At 44.9% G+C, this 18,352-nt stretch overlaps 1 long non-coding RNA gene across 2 annotated transcripts; it reads right to left on the bottom strand.

The window, feature by feature from the left end:
- Positions 1 to 2,491: 2,491 nt before the first annotated feature.
- On the bottom strand, positions 2,492 to 9,601 carry LOC108351663 (uncharacterized). Of its 2 annotated transcripts, NR_190595.1 has the most exon segments (4): positions 2,492 to 3,910; positions 4,158 to 4,293; positions 6,248 to 6,457; positions 9,481 to 9,601. It is a non-coding gene; the product is annotated as an uncharacterized LOC108351663 (long non-coding RNA).
- Between the last annotated feature and the right edge of the window lie 8,751 nt (positions 9,602 to 18,352).

Below are 18,352 nucleotides of genomic sequence, written 5' to 3'. Positions count from 1 at the left end.
CTGGTGGTGGGACTGGACCATTGCTTTCCAGGCGAGAGCCATTTCAGTATTGGAGAGACTCTAATAGCACCGATCTATTCACGCTCTGAGCTTTTGTTTACTGAGGTTCCATCCCACACCTTATGCCCATTTAGCTATTCTTTAGAGAATAGCTTTCTTTCTTTCTTTTTCTGATTCCATAGTTCAGGGATTTAATCATTATTGCCTGAAACCAAAAGATCTAAACCAAGATGATCTTAATTGCTAAGTGCTGTTTTGACGTCATTCCTTTAGCTCTTACAATCTGAATTTATAATTCTGGAAGTTTTAAAAATGTTACAATGAAGTTATGAAGCTAATACAGAGCCACACATGACCACTCAACATTTTTCCTGCTATCCTTAGCTTGAGACATTTGGGACCTAATAAACCATTTTTTCCCCATCTTTATTGAGTATTTCTTATTTACATTTCAATTGTTATTCCCCTTCCCAGTTTCCTGGCCAACATCCCCCCTAACCCCTCCTCCTCCCATTCTCTATCGGTGTTCCCCTCCCCTCCATTACCGCCCTCCCCCCAACAGTCACGTTCACTGGGGGTTCAGTCTTGGCAGGACCAAGGGCTTCCCCTTCCACTGGTGCTCTTACTAGGCTATTCATTGCTACCTATGGGGTCAGAGTCCAGGGTCAGTCCATGTATAGTCTTTGGGTAGTGGCTTAGTCCCTGGAAGCTCTGGTTGCCTGGCATTGTTGTTCATATGGGGTCTCAAGCCCCTTCAAGCTCTTTCAGTCCTTTCTAAGATTCCTTCAACAGGGGTCCCATTCTCAGTTCAGTGGTTTAATGATGGCATTCGCCTATGTATTTGCTGTATTCTGGCTGTGTCTCTCAGGAGAGATCTACATCCGGCTCCTGTCGGCCTGCACTTCTTTCCTTCGTCCATCTTGTCTATTTGGGTGGCTGTATATGTATGGGCCACATGTGGGGCAGGCTCTGAATGGGTGTTCCTTCTGCCTCTGTTCTAAACTGTGCCTTCCTATTCCCTGCCAAGGGTATTCTTGTTCCCCTTTTAAAGAAGGAGTGAAGCATTCGCATTTTGGTCATCCTTCTTGAGTTTCATGTGTTCTGTGCTTCTAAGGTAATTCAAGCATTTGGGCTAATATCCACTTATCAGTGAGTGCATACCATGTGTGTTTTTCTGTGATTGGGTTACCTCACTCAGGATGATATTTTCCAGTTCCATCCATTTGCCTATGAATTTCATAAAGTCATTGTTTTTGATAGCTGAGTAGTATTCTATTGTGTAGATGTACCACATTTTCAGTATCCATTCCTCTGTTGAAGGGCATCTGGGTTCTTTCCAGCTTCTGGCTATTATAAATAAGGCTGCTATAAACATAGTGGAGCACGTGTCTTTGTTATATGTTGGGGCATCTTTTGGGTATATGCCCAAGAGAGGTATAGCTGGGTCTTCAGGTAGTTCAATAGGACAGAGGGTCTTAACTCCCACACTCACAGTGACACACCTACTTCAACAAGGTCACACATCCTAATAGTGCCACACCCTGGACCAAGCATATACAAACCATCACAGAGGAGGAGGTTCCATGGGACCTTTGGCCAATGACTCAACAAGATATAACCCATTCCTGGCACTGGAGGTTTTGGTTGGTGGCATACAATGTCTAGTTGGGCATTGTCTATTTTGTTATTTAGGGTGTCACTTAGGTTACCTTTATATATGTATTTTAAACGTTCTATAGTAGTAAGTTTTCACACAGATTTTCAAAAGGCCTTTAGTATCACTTATCCATTGATGTATTCCTTCCTTTACCCTGCTGTCCCACTGTGTGCTGGCTGGTCTTAGGTCAACTTGACATACTCACTAGAGTTATCTGAAAGAAGGGAAGCTTAACTGAGAAGATGCCTCCATAAGATCTGCATATAAGGCATTTTTCTTAATTAGTTATTGATGGGGGAGAGCCTAGCTCAATGTGAATGGTTGCATCCCTGAGCTAGTGGTCCCAGGATCTATAAGAAGGCTGAGTAAGTCGTGGAAAGCAAGCCAGCAAAAAGCACTCCTCCATGGTCTCTGCATCAGCCCCTGCCTTCAGGTTCCTGCTTGAGTTCCTGCCCTGACTTCCTTTGATGAGGAACAGTAGTGATATACAAGTGTAAGTCAAATAAGCCCTTTCCTCCCAAACTTGCTTTGTGGTCATGGTGTTTCACTGTAGCAATAGAAACCCTAACTAAGATACATCTCCTCCCCACTTAATCCTCATAATTCTAGTTTTCCCTTTATCTCTCTATAACCCTATATTCTATTTCCTCTTCCTCAAGACATCCTCTTTTTCCCCTGGCCCCTAACTAGACACCTAAGCTCTCTAGCTATGGAGATTGTAGCACACATATTTAAAGCTAAAATTCATACATAAAACATGCAATATTTGCCTTTTGCAGTCTGCATTACCTCACTGAGGAAGACTTTTTTTTTAAGCTCCATCCATTTACCTGTGAATTTCATAATTTCATTTTTATTAACACTTGAATACTATTCCACGGTGTAAATGTACCACATTTCCATTACTCTTTCATCAACTGATGGGCATCTAGGTGCCGCGGTCGGCAATCTTGGAGGTTCCAAGGATCCGCGGGGAGACCCCTGTTGAGGACACGCGTGGAGCGGAGACGGGATGGCGAACAGAGACACAGACACAGAGAGAGTGTGGTCAGCTGTTGCAACTTTACTGAGAGAGCATCAGACATTTATACACAATTTTCATTGCATAACAATCTTGGACCATGGCCAAGAACATTTGATTTTTCTGCAAAAAGGTATAGCTTGCTTTTTTTTCAGACGAGCCACAGTCAGCCAGCCTAGTCTAGTTTTCCGTTTGTCACATCAAGGAGGAAGTTTCAGGGGACCGCAAGTCTGGCATATCTTACGCCATCAGGTCTGTGCATCTAGTTCTATCGCTCTAGTTAACCCTTTGATCCCATCTTTGTTAGTCCTATAGATGTACATCCAAGGCTTGGGGCAATAATATTGCATGCCTGATCCCTGTCTAAAGTATCTGATGATCTGTGACCTTACCTCCCATTTCTCTTCTTCTGAGAGCACACACCAAGGAGGACGGGCTCTTGCCAATCTTTCTGACCAAGGCAGTGACAAATACCTGACCCTATATCCATCCTTAGTAACCCACCTATCAAAATTCAAATCATATTCTCCAGTATATGGTAATGGAGCATCCGTTGGTCAATGCACATATGGTCCCCTGTAAGTACCTGGTTGCCACCACCTGTTTCTATACTCTGTAAAATATTCATAGCCGACCCAAAGCTCAAGGAATCATTTCTCAACAGTTCTACCAACACCTAATAGAAGAAGCATCACTATCCTTATAAGTATAATTCTTTGCTAAATCTTATATTTCCTTATCTATAAGAGAAGACATAATCTGCAACCTTGGAGTCCCTGTCATCAGAGGCTCTGTCTGCTGTAAAGAGGAAGCAGGAAAGCTTGTGGTATTAGTGATCAAAAATAGATCACGACCTTCTGTCCTATTATTAAAGGAAGTCTCTGTCTTGCCAAGATCATATTCAGAATCAAACAAAGAAAAAATAAAGAAATAAGTGCTGACAACGATCTTTCCCATGACCCAGATGCCCATCAGCCCAGAGCCAAGTTTGCAGCAGGGGGCAAGTCCAGGTGCACATCTTCTTGGAGTCCGCCGCATGCAAGCAGGGGGCTTAACCACGTGTGGTGCGAACCCTCGAACCGGCTCCCACTCAGGAGTCATGTCTGCCCCGGAGCTCGGTTATCTCTGCTGCAGGCGCGGCATCTAGGCTATTTCCAACTTTTGGCTACTATGGATAGCGCAGACGTGAACATGGATGAACAAGTAAGCATCTCTGTGGTAGGATGGAGAGCCTGTGGGTGGACATCCCAGAATATTACAGCTGGTTCTTGAGGTAGAGAAATTCTCAACTTCCTGAAGAGCTGCCACGGTGATTTCCATAGTGGCTGAACTAGGAGATTTATGTGGGGGAGTTGAAGGGACTGCCCCTGGGCATAGTGAGGGAAGACCCCAGGATGGCTGTCACAAGCACACAAAGAAGATGGCCACTGCACACTGAGTACCGCCCACTCCAAGATGCTGCCTCAGTGCCATACTCACACATGAAGGCGAAGCGACCTGATAAAAGTAGTCCATGCTCTCATCACTTGCCGATGATGTACCGTTAAAATCCTTACTTCCTCCTTGGTATTTGGATTCATCTTAAATAGCTTCTTAGGCCTGTTAGATGGTTTCTCTGAATTTATAAGAAAATACAAAGCATTTCTTTCCCTTTGATAGACATGTGGTCAATTACCCAAATTACTGTTCTGTTAAATGCCCCACGTTGATAACCTCTGGTTTCCAAGGCTCACTCGTGGCCTTGCCCAGTGATATGCCTAAAAAGGCTTGTAAATCCTCAGGGACCCTGAAGTCAGTTGTCACCTAGACAACCTGCCATCTTACGTCTTTCGATGCGTGCCTTTGTAATAGTGATCATGCTTCCTTCATATTCCATAGGCATGTGCTTCTCAGTCATAGTCTTTAAACCGTGCGGACAAGCTAGGGAGGACTAACAGTAGAGGCAGGGATGGTTATCTCCTAGGGAAATGGGGCACCGTGACAGTGGTCACCTGCAATGGGAAGTCCTGTGCAAGGGTAGGGCCATGCTGCCAGCCTCCTCAGGGTAGAGGCAACAGCTTGTGGCAGTTCTTCCCAATAAAGGAAGTGGGTGTGGTGGAAAAGGCAATTATAGCAGTGTAGGTTCTCTGTGCTGTTTTTTATTCATCCTAATTTTGATAAATTTTTTAAAGAACCCTCCAAAGTGATCAAATCATAAGATAGAAGCGATTCAGAGTTGCCTGGAGTTACTCCTGGGGTGAAGGCAGGCCTGTGTGGCCTGTGATAGACATCCTGCATTCTGTGGTTTCGGTTACTGTGCACAGAGAATATTAAATGTGAGCGTCCCCCGATGAACAAAGCACGAGTTTCAGGCCGTACTGTGCTCTATGCTGTCATTGCAGTGGTAGCGTTCAAATGACCCTTTTGTAACAGCCTAAGGGGACCTCACAATGTCTGTTGACCCCCTTCCCACGTCACCCATCATGGAGATGGTATGTCAGCACACATCAGCACGTAGGCAGGGCAAGAACGGAACAATAGGACACTCTGAGCAAGCACAGCCACAGAACTTCCATTGCAGCATATCGTAATGCTTTTTTTTATTAGTCATGTAGATGCAGCTCGACATGACCACAGCCTTCTTGAGTCATCCCTACCAGGACTGCCCTTAAGTAGTCCTAGCTTGCTTGTCTACATGGTTGTGCAGCAAAACACAAATTGACAAAACCTTATGTAAGTCCTCGGAGTCCTGTGTAGGTTTTTACCATCAGACCCTCTCTCCAGAGCTGTCTCTCCCTTTAATATCATCTTAACATGAGCCAGGTACATCCCAGAGATCAAACAGTTACTTTTGTCTAATCCATAAATACATCTCTCTGATTCACATGTTGGGAATTCTACTGGTTTTGTTGTTACTTAGGACTACGCTTTGGTCATCCTCTGGTAAACTGTGTTCTGTGTAATTCCAGATCTGTCTGCCTGTCTTCTGTCTTTCATGTGGGACCAGTCTTCAAACATCAGAATCCAGCTCTATATGGGTTGGTATTATATACTGTTTCAGGCCTCCATTAGAGTTTGTGAACTGTATCTCCCAATGTTTGCATGTACTTTAAAATTATTACTATACATTATTTTTTTTAACATAGGAATGGGTTTATTATGACATTTTGTTCTTGGCATTTTAAGTCAAGGAGATTGTGTGACCTGTCTGTGACTGCCCCAGTATAGCAATGATGTATGTACTATATACTATGTACATCATCTGAGGTAGTCATGCTACACTTTTTCTTAACCGGGGTAATGTACACATGAGTATAATTTTATTGTTCTTTGGATTTAATACATTTCAAATACTTCTGCATTTCACAAAACCACAAGTCTACTCTCCTGTGTACATGGTGCTGAGGGTTGGTTGGCCTATTTTATCTGGGTGCATCTGAGAACGTGGGGGAGCACATGTTAGCACAATGGTTCTATGGAAACCTTCACAAACTGTCAAAAAGGGTTCTCTTTTTATAGAATGATTTTTGTTTCTGATAGTTGAACCTAGGAACACAAATGAATAAAAGTTCACTCAGAAACATGCTCACCTGCAACAGTACCGTCAGTGGTAAGAAGTGGAGAGAGGGGCTGGAGAGATGGCTCAGTGGTTAAGAGCACTGGCTGCTCTTCCAGAGGTCCTGAGTTCAAATCCCAGCCACCACATGGTGGCTCACAACCATCTGTAAAGAGATCCGATGCCCTCTTCTGGTGTGTCTGAAGACATTGACAGGGTTCTGATATATAATGAATAAATAAATCTAAAAAAGAGAGAGAAGTGGAGAGAGAAGTGGCTGCTGGGTCGCATCTACTCAGAGTTACCTGGCAGCCTTTTAAGTCACCGTTGTAGAGACCTCAATGCCACCACAGAGACGGCAATGAGACTAAACGAGGGGAAACAGTATACAAGGATATTCTGTAAGAGGACTATTACTACTTATGATCACGATGAAGCAAAAGCCCTTGCCACTGCCACATCCAGTCCAGAGCGGGTGTTCCTTAGACCATTGCTCTGAAAAACAACAGTGCTCAAGTTATACTCCAAAACGTAGATGCCTCATTGTGTAGCTATTTCCCCTGGATTGAATTATTTTCTCCTGGAGTGAGAAGGAAAGCTCAGAAGACTTAGGAAGCTAAGAAACTTAGGAAACTCAGAAAGGACGGACAGTTCAAGATTCTGAAGTGCCTCTCCAAGGTGGTCTAAGCAGTGCATACTGTGGAGATGACACTTTGAAGTGGAGGTGACCGAAAGGTGGGTGAGGATGTCTAGAGATGCAGCTTTCCTTGGACGGCATCCATGCTGGGGTGGGCGTTTCAGGTACGAAGCTGCCCAAGCTCCTGAAGGCAGCTCCTCACCCATACTCCTGTAAGTCCGTCCAATAAACTCTACTTCTCCATCCTGGACTTGACTGGAGTCCTTTATTTGCTCTGCTGCTCATGCCTTGGGTTTGGTGAATGGAAACTTGTTCCCATGACTGTAGGGAAAAGTCATGCAACCCATTTAGATAAAAATGTAAACACGTGTTTAAGGTTATATATACAATCTTTCTTCTTCTGGATTAGCTTTTTAAAACTTAAAGCAGAGATTTAATGAGATAAGATTCTGCAATCCGTTGGAACCCCTGAATGTATTTATGTGTAAGGACTAAGGAGGAATGGGGAAAAGGCACTAAGGTATGGAGACAGTGGTGCCAACTGTTACAGGTGAGGGTCTCAGCTCTCTGCTTCCTGAGTGGGAAATGACCTTTAGTGTCTCCCGCTGTGACCATAACGTTGCCCAGTGTCACCTGAAAAGAATTCTCAAGAACCTCTTGTTATAGTGTTCCCTTCTATCCAAATTTTCTGCTCATCAAGAGGACAGAAAACACAGGCATCTGATCAGTGGAGAAATCAGTTTGTACAAAGGGAGTTAGGCACATGACACTGCTCCCTCTGAAAGAACAAATCCTGGTCTCCGACCGCAGCAGTTCTAAGCTTTCCCCCATTGCTACTGTCTTCAGCTAAGCCACTGTATTTCAAAGCAGGGATGCAGCTTACACTTCCCCAGGGCCTTTAATGGTCTTATAGTTATTTCTCTTTGGAAGCTGTCAGGGGGATGGAATTACGAGTCCCAAACACAGACAAGAAATAGAAAGAAGGGGAGATACAAGAAAGATGTAGAAATGCCTACAACGCACCCATGCATCTTGGCGGAACTTCTAATCTAATGAGAATGGATTTTGTTGAGATGATTGTACACCAACAATTAATTATTCATGGAAGAGCCGTCATTAAGATTTCATTTTGTTTAAAGGCCTCTAAGTGACTTAGAAAATTGGGTTAAGCAGGAGAAGAATTTCAAGAAAGAGACAAGGGAAAGCTTTTCACTATATTGACTTTTTAAATATTTTCAAGATAGATATTATGATTTGGCACATAAATTATACTCCGACTGAAAAGCTCCAGAGAGTTGTCTGGGTAACTCTCTGCTTTGGTAGATGGCGGGCCAGCATGGCAAGATGGAGCAGGTTGTCAGAAGGTTGTGAGAGGGTTAGGCATTTACTCCAGGATTCTATAATAATTCACCTGGGTGTGAGAGGAGGAGTCGTCTCTGGGAAATAACAAGATTTGTGCAACCTGTGGCATTTTGTGTCTTGTAGGAAGTGAATACCAATCTGCCCATTTACGGTAATGCAAGTCAGGCATTGCTTAGTTTTATAAAACGCTGGTGTCTTAGGCCTCTGGGCTTGCTTATCTTTAAAGGAAAACACCAGAAATTAGTGTCAGGATGAGATTTTAATATGAGACTGATTCACAGAGTTAGAGATCCTGGGTGGATTCAAAGAAAGGCATAGCATGCAGTACCAGTCTCTGAACGTACTGTAGAGATGTGTATCGAGCTAATGGACGGTGTGGTCTCCCTGTGCTGACAGAGGAAGCTGTGTAAAGGGGGACCTCTTCTCTGGTCCACACTAAAGAATCCTGCATCACCTTTAGTCAATAAAGGAGCAGAGTGGACAGCTAGACCGACGATGGTCGAAAGGCAGCGAACGAAGGGGTCTGGTGCTTAAGGCTGAGTTTTCAGCTGTGGATGGAAGCAGCGTCCACCGTAGACAGAGATCTTTGTCTGGAAACTGTATGCTACAGGGAAGCAGAAGGCACCGATAAAAATGAGAGCAATCTGGCCTCCTTAGAAAGACACCGTTGCCTTAGTAGAGGGATGAGCCTGGCGGTGGTTTTTTTTTTTATTTCTAAAACTCTGTAACATTTAAAAAACCTTGTCTTGTTTAAAAAGCAAGGTGGTTCCTTTCATGTTTATTATTATTCTATTCAAAATAGCCAGACATTGGAAACAATCTAAATGTCCCTCAACAGAAGAATGGATAAAGAAAGTACGGTACATTTATACAACAAAGCATTACCCAGCTGTTAAAAAAAAAACCCGATGGCATGAAATTTGGAGGCACATGGATGGAATGAAAAAAAAAAAAACAAAAACCCAGATTGATGTAGCACAGTTCTAGAAAAATAAAAATGATATGTATTGACTTACATGTGGCTATTAGTAGACTCAGACAGGTTAGCGATAAAGGAAGAGGATGGGGGGAAATGTAGATTTCCCTGGGAGGAAGAAATAGAAGAAATTTTACAGGTGGATTGGGGCTTGGGCTGGTGAGGGGGTGCTGCTTGTAACCCCAACCAGGACCCTTTGGAGCAGGGGTGGGAAGGTGCACAGTCAATGACACAGGCTGGGAGTTGGACAAGTGGAAAAAGCAGACTCGTTTATTACAGGAACCGGACGAACCTGATACCTTCACCCCCAGGATCTCGTGGGCTCTCAGGTAGCCAGATGTGGTGCTGTCTTTTCCTCAGTGGCTCTCTCCATCAGCAGTCTCTTGCTGTGCCAACGGATTCTAGGATGTCTCAGGGAGGAAGTATCAGCGGCACATATGCCAGCATTGTAGCGGGGCCTGATTGGCTAAGTTCCTCCAAGGGGGCGGGACAGAAACAGAAGGATTGGGGAAGGGAAAGGGGAGGGGTTGAAGGAATGTGAGGAGAGACAGCTAGAACTGAGGGATGTTTGAGGACGGTATGGTAACCCAGTGCACTGAAACGTTGCTAAAATATATGAATTTAGTGAGGTCTCCTAAAAAATGGAGGTTATCCCAACTGATCATCTCCTGCCACCAAAGAAAGCTTCCATTATTGGTGTTGGGTTTCATCTAATTGTTGGCCAAAGGGGTTCCACGGGAATCCCCAAAGAACCCAGGCTGTTGCCAAGACAATAGCTTACAAATTAACAGTAAGGACCCACTGTTGAAGACAACACCCACACAATTCATGGAGCATGGAGAGGTAGAGCTGGTGACTACATAGAGCCTTCACCGCATCTCTGGTGACTGTGGTATGTTTAGGTACTTTGCAGGCTGTCAAAAGAGAAATGTAAACACCCACCAGACCACAAAACCTTTGGTCTAAAATCTGTCCTGCCTGCAAAATGTCCCAGGACACACACACACACACACACACACACACACACACACACACACACACGAGAGAGAGAGAGAGAGAGAGAGAGAGAGAGAGGGGAGACGAAAGAGAGAAGGAGACATACACGAGAGAGACAGAGTCAGAGAGACAGAGAGGAGACGAAAGAGAGAGAGAGAGAGAGAGAGAGAGAGAGAGAGAGAGAGAGAGAGAGAGAGAGAGCACGATAGCTTTAAAGAGATGTCTCTACCAAACCCCTCCCCTTGGGGCTCAGAGAACTCAGTGTCAGAGGAACCTGAAGGAGCATGAGAACAGAGGTGTGGAGGACACAGGACACCAGGAGAACCAGACCCTCTAAATCAACTGAGCAAAGGTTGTATGAGCTCACAGAGACTGAAGCAGTGAGCTCAGGGCCTGCCGGGGTCTGTACCAGGTCCTCTGTGTAGCTATCATATCTTTCAGCTTAGCACTTTAATGGGACTCCAGAACATGTGAGTGGGTTTCTGATTCTTGTGCCTTCTCGTGTGGCTCTTTTTCTTCTGTTGGTTTGCCTTGCCCAACTTCGATATGACGGGTTTTGTTTTATCTTAACAACAGCAGCAGCAGCAGCAGCAGCAGCAGCAGCAGCAGCAGCAACAACAACAACAACAAAAAGCTAGGTAGTAGGGGCTGGGGATTTAGCTCAGTGGTAGAGCGCTTACCTAGGAAGCGCAAGGCCCTGGGTTCGGTCCCCAGCTCCGAAAAAAAAAAAAAAAAAAAAAAAAAGCTAGGTAGTTTCTTCTCTTGATAATGTTTGGGGACATGTGTTATAACTGCTGCTTCACTAACGTCAATATCAAATCAAAATGCACACGCCTTGCTACATGAGTAGCTTTGATTTCCAGCGGCAGAGCGGCACTATGGAAAATCTGCAGTTCCCTTATCCTGACATCAGTTAACAGCCTGTTTATGTGTCCATATCAACTTCTGTGCTATGTAGATAGGGTATGCTTAGCCCAACCAACACCACAGCTGAATTCCACCATGATTTACACATTTCACAGTGGACTGTTTAGGCTCAGAACCTAAACAACTTCTCTTGAAACTCAACACATACCTTTCAACGAGGCTTTCTTCACATGGGGTAAGATAGGAAGGCTTCACCCCTGAGTCAGCTCCGGGGCCCTGCCTGGCCTGGTGGTGTGCAAGCTCCAGGTCAAAGCAAAGGCCAGGCAGGATGCCTCTCTCCTGTGAGCCTAATTCAGGGTCACCCAGAGAGGATTAGTTCTCATACCAGACAAACAGACACACTTAGGTCTGTGGGGATCTTGCCACATTTCTCCTCTGTCCTGCTTTCCTTCAGCTGATTAGTAAACTGTGACTGCTTGCCTTTTAAGTCCCAAGAATGCTAGGATTCTGGCAGCTAATAATAGTTTACAGGCAGCATTTGGATTCTTGGGGCTGGGGATGTAACTCTGTTAGTACTGTACTTACCTAGCACCATGCAGGAAGCTTAACACCACCACATAAACCAGGCAGTGGAGTGGGTGCATAGAATCCCAGCTCTCAGGAAGAAGAAACAGGAGGACCAAGGTCATTTTCATCTGTACAGTGAGTCTGAGGCTAGCCTGGGACACACTGGGACTTCATCTATACAGTGAGTCTGAGGCTAGCCTGGGACACACTGGGACTTCATCTATACAGTGAGTCTGAGGCTAGCCTGGGACACACTGGGACCCTGAGACCCTGAAGGGGAATGAGAGATGTAGGAGAAGGGAGGAGGGAGAAAAAGGACAGATAGAGATAAAGGAAAAGGATAGAAATCTAAAGGAGAGAGAGACTGAGGGAGGGAGGGAGGGAGGGAGGGAGGCAGAGACAGACAAAGGCACAGAGAGAAGAGGCAGAAAGAGACAGAGACAGGGCAGGGTGAAAGACAGAGACAGAGGAGGTAAAGACAGAGAGAGATGGAGACAGAAGAGGGAGGAAGAGGAAGAGGGAGGAGGAAGGAGGAGGGAGGGGGAGGGAGGAGGGGGAAGGGGAAGGGAGAGGGAGAACTGGACTGTTTTCTCTGAGACGTATGGGATTTTCTAAGATGCTTCCGTCCTGGCCCTGTCCTATTCAGTCCTCCAGACTTTCTCTCCTGGAGTCTGGGCTTCTGCTGCTCCCACAGCTGTGCACTGTAATTTGTACTAAGGGGTGCAGGGAGCATCAGCATTTCCATAAAGGGGTGTTCTAAGTGGAGAGGGTAACTCTGGAGTAGCCAGGATGCAAGGAACATTCCAGCCTCTTACGAAGGCATCATCCATGACATTCCAAACACTGGGTCAGTCCCGAAGCTTGTGCTTACCTCTTCCCCTCTCAGCGTCTATTGCCAGATCATGCTAACTACAGGACATTCCCAATCTACTGCTGGCCCATTTGCCATGGTCAGGGACTGGGTTTGCAGCCTTCTGGGGCTCCTGTGTGTCTGTGGCCATCTGGGATCCAGCTCTCTCTGATGTATTCCTGATAGAAAAGTGGATGGCTGGAGAAACCCCTTCACTCTGGGGAAATAGAGTCTGTCTTCAGTCCATCTCAGCCAACCTGGTCTCTTGGAACACACGCAGTCTGAAGCCAGCTGTGTCTTTTTCCTTCTTCAGTCGCTCAGATCTGTGAAGTACTTTTGTCAGGAAGCTGAACACAGATCTCCCTTCTCTGAACCACAGCAGAATATCCATGCAACACTGCTTAAATTCTCCCTTCAGCAGTGCAACTCTGTGATTGACAGTAAGAAAAGGAAGCATGGTAACGCCCAGATTTAAGGGAAATCAGGGTAGTGGGATGCTGCTCACCAAGGTGTGAGTGTTAGGTGCTAAGATGCCCAGCATCTCCCGTGTTCATTTATCCCAAGCATTTGAGCGTAGCGTGACATGGCCCTCCCTGCTCCCATTTCCCATCTCTTCTGAGGTGCTCCCTCCTTCTCAGCAGCAGAGCTGTCTGGTGTAGATGAAATGGGACCATCTTTCCCATGAGCAAAGTAAGAGGTGGGTTTCAATCCCTATCCCTACTTTTAGTCATTTCCTCAAGGTTCTTTCTACAGGACTAAGCGGAGGCCGGGAAAATAGTTCATGGGTTAGGATGGTTTACTGCTCATCCAGATAATCGGTTCCTAGCACCCATGTCTGGTAACTCCAGCTTGCAATTTCTGCAGCCCCAGGGAAGAATTCCTATGTCAAGCTTCAGTGTAAAACATTTTAAACATCACCAAGAGTGAAGAATACAGTGACTACTTGGGTGCTGGTCTCTTGTATGCAATAACCCTTAAGGTTGTGCACTTTGTCAAGCATCCCCCCAGCCCCCTCTCTCTGAAGACTTATGGGTTGGAGAAAGAAGTAGGAGGAGGCAGAAGTAGGGTCCAGGAGACAGAGGCGTAGGCCAGAGAAGAAGAAAGAGGATGGAGTAGGACTACAAAAGAGTAGAGATTTTGAAGAGTGAAAAATAAGAGACAGTTGAAAGTAAATTGGACTAGCAGACTGAGAAGACAGTTGATGACAGTTGAACCACAAGGAGCTGAGCTGAGCTAGACAAGATATTGTTGGGAGAGAGATAGAAGAAGATCCCATGCAGAACCCTCAAACAAAGTAGCTATATTAGTTTAAAGAGACAGAATTGTAAAATAAAAGGCAACATTTCCACAAAAAGCTACAATATGAACTTTTAGAGACTTTGTCCTTAGCCTTCCCAGACTTGTAAATGAAAACTGATTCAACTCACTTGGGAACATTTCAAACCGGAATCACAATACACTGTTTCCTACCAAGACCCATTCCATACTTCTCTTCTCTTTCCTTAGGAAATGGTACCACCATGCACCCACAGATCAGGCTGAAACACACACATGCACGCACGCACGCACACCTCGGGCCAACACTGACTTCTCTGTACTTTTGTATGCATTCTATAATACAATTGAACGAACGCCGGAGAACAAGAGAGCACAAGATAGCCAAGTTATGAGTGTGGAGTTCAGGGTCAGACCTCCAAAGCTGATAACAGCTAGGTGGCTTTCAACTTTTTGAATGTGTACAATGTTGGAACTGCTCTCACTTTCTGGTTTCTCCTGTGAACCAATGTGGTCAGCAGTTGCTAGAGTAAAGGGTGCCGTGAGTCCTTAATGGCCTGGATGTGGAGCATTAGAGAGTGCCAATCAAGACAAACCACAGCCTCACATCCAGTCATTCCATATCATCAGCCCACCTAGGACCTGTGAGCTGGTTTTATCTGATGACAGATTCCATTCCCATTTGACGCTGGCACTTCAAGCATCACTGATTCTTAAGGGTTCTGTGTCCCCAGTGAGCAGTCTGGACCTATTGTAGAGTTGCTTTTTATTCTATACCCCAACCAAAGCCAGATAAGGAGGTAAGATGCCTAAATGAATGAGTTTAATTGTTTTATAGGCCAAAGAGGTCCTGCAGGGACAATAACAAATCCTTCAACTTGGGAAGAATATATAGACACTGGACCCCTCAAGCTTTCAGTGAACTACAAAAGTCCCTGATTTTTTTTCTATCCCTAACATACAAGCATCTTAGCATTTTGTTTAGAATAGGCATTTCTCCCTGCTTACCAGAGCCAGGCAAGGTTGATGAGGCGATAGCAAGAAAAATATGATCAAATTCTATGTACACCAGGGTCGGAGAGTAGGTAATCCCAGGTACCAGAACATTTCAGGGAAACTGCTGGCTTTATTAACTGAAAGGAAACCATGTTTTTTTTTTTTTTTTTTGGTTTCACTAATGCATAGAGAAAATGATCTTTGCCACACCAATGGCAGTGGGCAGGGGACCAAGAGATTACTGGAGTCAGTGAGTTGAATGGGGATGTGGCACTCACGCCTGCTCTCTATCTGAGGGCTTTTGCATTATTATTTTCATGGGTAGAAATGCTTGTAAGAGTCTTTTACTGTGACTTTCCTATGACCGCCGCCTAACTGTGAAGATCACATATCTGTTTCTCCGTTCTAGTCTCTCACACCAAATCATCTCTTGGGACGGCCTGAGTCAGAAGGGTTCTGGCAGGAATGCTCAGTTTAGTCAAGTTGACATATAAAACCACTTAAAAACAGTTCAAGATACACTATCAACATCTTCACAGTATAGCAAGATTTTGAAAAGTAAATTATACCATTGTATTATTAAGATACCATTGCGACACTTGGAAATTTTATAGTTGAAGAGACAGAAGCACAAAGAGAAAACAGAGCTTGTAAGTGGGTGCCCTGTAGTTTACATCCAGCTCAGTCGAACTCTAAAATCTTGCTCTATTATGTCATTCTTGCTGAGCTGTAGGGGGAGCGGGAGTTATATTCTATGGTATTTAAAAGGACTTTATTTGGTATGTAGACACGTGATAAGATTATTTTCATTCTCATTAACACTTTTAACAACAAAAGTTTCATTTAGAGCCAATATTTTTCTAATACTTAGACTTTTTAATGACTTTGCTTTTGTTTTTGTTGTTTTGTTCATTGCATCCAGGAGGTCATGAAATCTAGACACATGGGTTATGGAGGAACTATCCTTCCATTCTCAAACACTTTTAGAAACTCTCGGTTCTTAAAAGAAAAGTCAAGATCAAGCCTTGTAGGGCAGACAGACAGACAGACAGACAGACACACCATACATGCACACTTTTATGGCAGGAAGCCTACAGTTCTCTTTAAAGCAAATTTGCATAAGTATCAAATGAAAACGGAGACTAAGCTTCCAAGAGAAAGATGTCAGTTCACTATAAGTGTGTGGGGAAAGGTCTGGATTTCCTATGTAGCTCTTTCAGGGACTCTCCCATGCAGATTTCCCGTCTCAAGGCAGGACTATTGTCTTCAAGAAAGCAAACAGAGCCATAGCATCATGGAGTGAGGGTCATGGGAGCACCCTGCACAGTCTAAATGTAACTGACTCAGCTTCAGTTTGCCAGATAGATGGGCAGTTTAGTGGCTCATAGCAAAATGTAATAAACTGAATAATTGCAGCCTTTAATGTAATTTCAAGCAATCCTATTACATCTTAATTACTTTTTTTGACCCTTTTAGGATAGTTCTTGCCTTAAGAACACACAATCTGCAGCTCTCAATGTCTTCTTCCAGTGTCGGGCTGAAGAAATCAATTGATTAGGGTGAATTACCATCCTCTTCTATCTTCCACTTGTGGTGCAGGCTGTCTCAGGAAGGCATAAGCACATGCCTCCTGGGTGTAATAAATGCTTATTAGGAATTGGTTGTGAAAAGCTCCCCATTTTGTGACTTTTAGTATCTTAACACCTCCTATTTCCCCTAAATTAACAAACCAATCCAGGATCAACTCTACTGCTATTTTACACACCATAAAAGGTCTGAGGAAAGCTGAGCTGCACATAGGTTTTCATGCTAGAAACAGCTGGTAGAAGTAAGGATATAACGCGTGGAGGTGACCGTGGTAATTACGCCGTGGGTATAGAACTACACAGCATGGCAGTCTGCCCAGGACGGTCGGCAGGAGCTTGAGTCTATAGTCACTTTCATGCTTGCCAAATGGGTAAGAAAATAATAAACTGTGTTTATCCAACATTAACTAATTAAACTAATAGGTATCAACTGTATGTTCCAGGCTCAAAAATAGGAGGTTGGAGGTAAACAAAGTGGGGAAAGACACTGATTGTCCTCTGAAGGCTCGACAGTGGTGAACGCAAGACCAAGTAACAGAGCTAAGGCTCTGGAGCCAGCAGCAAACAGTGCCTGGAGAACAGAGGTGCTGTGGGCTTTGCTTGGACAAGGGACTAATCAGGGTCCTGAGTCCTCAGAGGAAGTTATAGGTCCTGTAAGCAAGAAAGGAGTCTCTTGTAATGGAGACTGAATCCTAGGAAGGGGATTCATCCTAAACTTGCAGGCTCGTTTAACCTTTTGACTTTGTGACATGATACTGTCAATAGCAAAATTCACCCTTGAGACCTACACAGGACTTACCCCTCCCCCAAATCGCCTAGTGTTTTTTTTCCCTATCTATCTATCTATCTATCTATCTATCTATCTATCTATCTATCTATCTATCTATCTATCTCTCTCATCCCAAATGCTACTCCTTTCCAGTCTCCCCTTTACAGAGTCCCTCCCTACTTCTCTCCCCTTCTCCTCAGAGAGGGTGAGCCCTCTCTTTGGTATCTCCCCACCCTGATGCATCAAGTCTCTTCAGGGTTAGGTGTGTCCTCTCCCACTGAGTCTAGACAAGGCAGCCGAGTTGGGGAATGGGTTCCACAGACAGGCAATAGTTTTAGGGACAGCCCCTGATCCAGTTGTTGGGAGGCTGAGCTGCACGTATGTGCCGGGGTCTCAGCCCATGTATGCTCTTTGGTTGGTGGATCAGCCTCTGAGAGATCCCAAAGGCCCAGGGTAGTTGACTGTGTTGGCTTTCTGTGGGAGTTTTAATCTCCTTCAGGGACTTCAGTCCTTCCCCCAGCTCTACCATAAGAGTCTCTGTGCTTTATCTAATGTTTGGATGTGGGTCTTAGCATCTGTACCAGTCAGCTGCTGTGTGGAGCCTCTCAGAGGACAGTTATGCTAGGCTCCTGTCTGCAAGCATAACAGAGTATCATTAATAATGCCAGAGACTGGTGCTCGCCCATGGGTTGGGTCTCAGGATGCACTGGTTATTGGTCGGCTGTTCCCTCAGTCTCTGCTCAATCTTTGCCGCTGCCTTTCTTTTAGACAGGACACATTTTGGGTCAAAAGTTTTGTGGGTGGGTTGGTGTCCTTATTCCTCCACTGGGGTCCTGCCTGGCTACAGGAGGTGACCTCTTCAGGTTCCATATCCCCATCGCTATGCATATCAGCTAAGGTCACCCAAATTGACTCCTGGGATCCTCCCCAGTCCTAGTCTCTGGCACTCCCTAGAAATTCTCCACATGCCCTGACCTTGCCAGCTGTAGTTTTCTGTCCATTCTCCTGACCAGATGGCCCTCTCTATTGTCTCCCTACACCTGATCCTGACCCCTCCATCCCCCATCCCATCTGTCTCCCACCCAGTTTCTTCCCCGCATCTGCCTCCTATGACTATTTTATTCCCCCTTCTAAGTGAGATTTAAGCATCCTCACTTAAGCCTTCCTTCTCATTTAGCTCTTTTGGGTCTGTGGTGTGCTTTGTGGGTATCATGTACTTTATGGATAATATCCACTTGTCAGTGAGTACATACGATGC

This window comes from Rattus norvegicus, chromosome 8 (assembly GCF_021556685.1).
Source record: "Rattus norvegicus strain SHRSP/BbbUtx chromosome 8, alternate assembly SHRSP_T2T, whole genome shotgun sequence".
In the NCBI taxonomy this organism is placed as follows: domain Eukaryota; kingdom Metazoa; phylum Chordata; class Mammalia; order Rodentia; family Muridae; genus Rattus; species Rattus norvegicus.
This window is presented reverse-complemented; position numbering and strand designations above follow the sequence as displayed.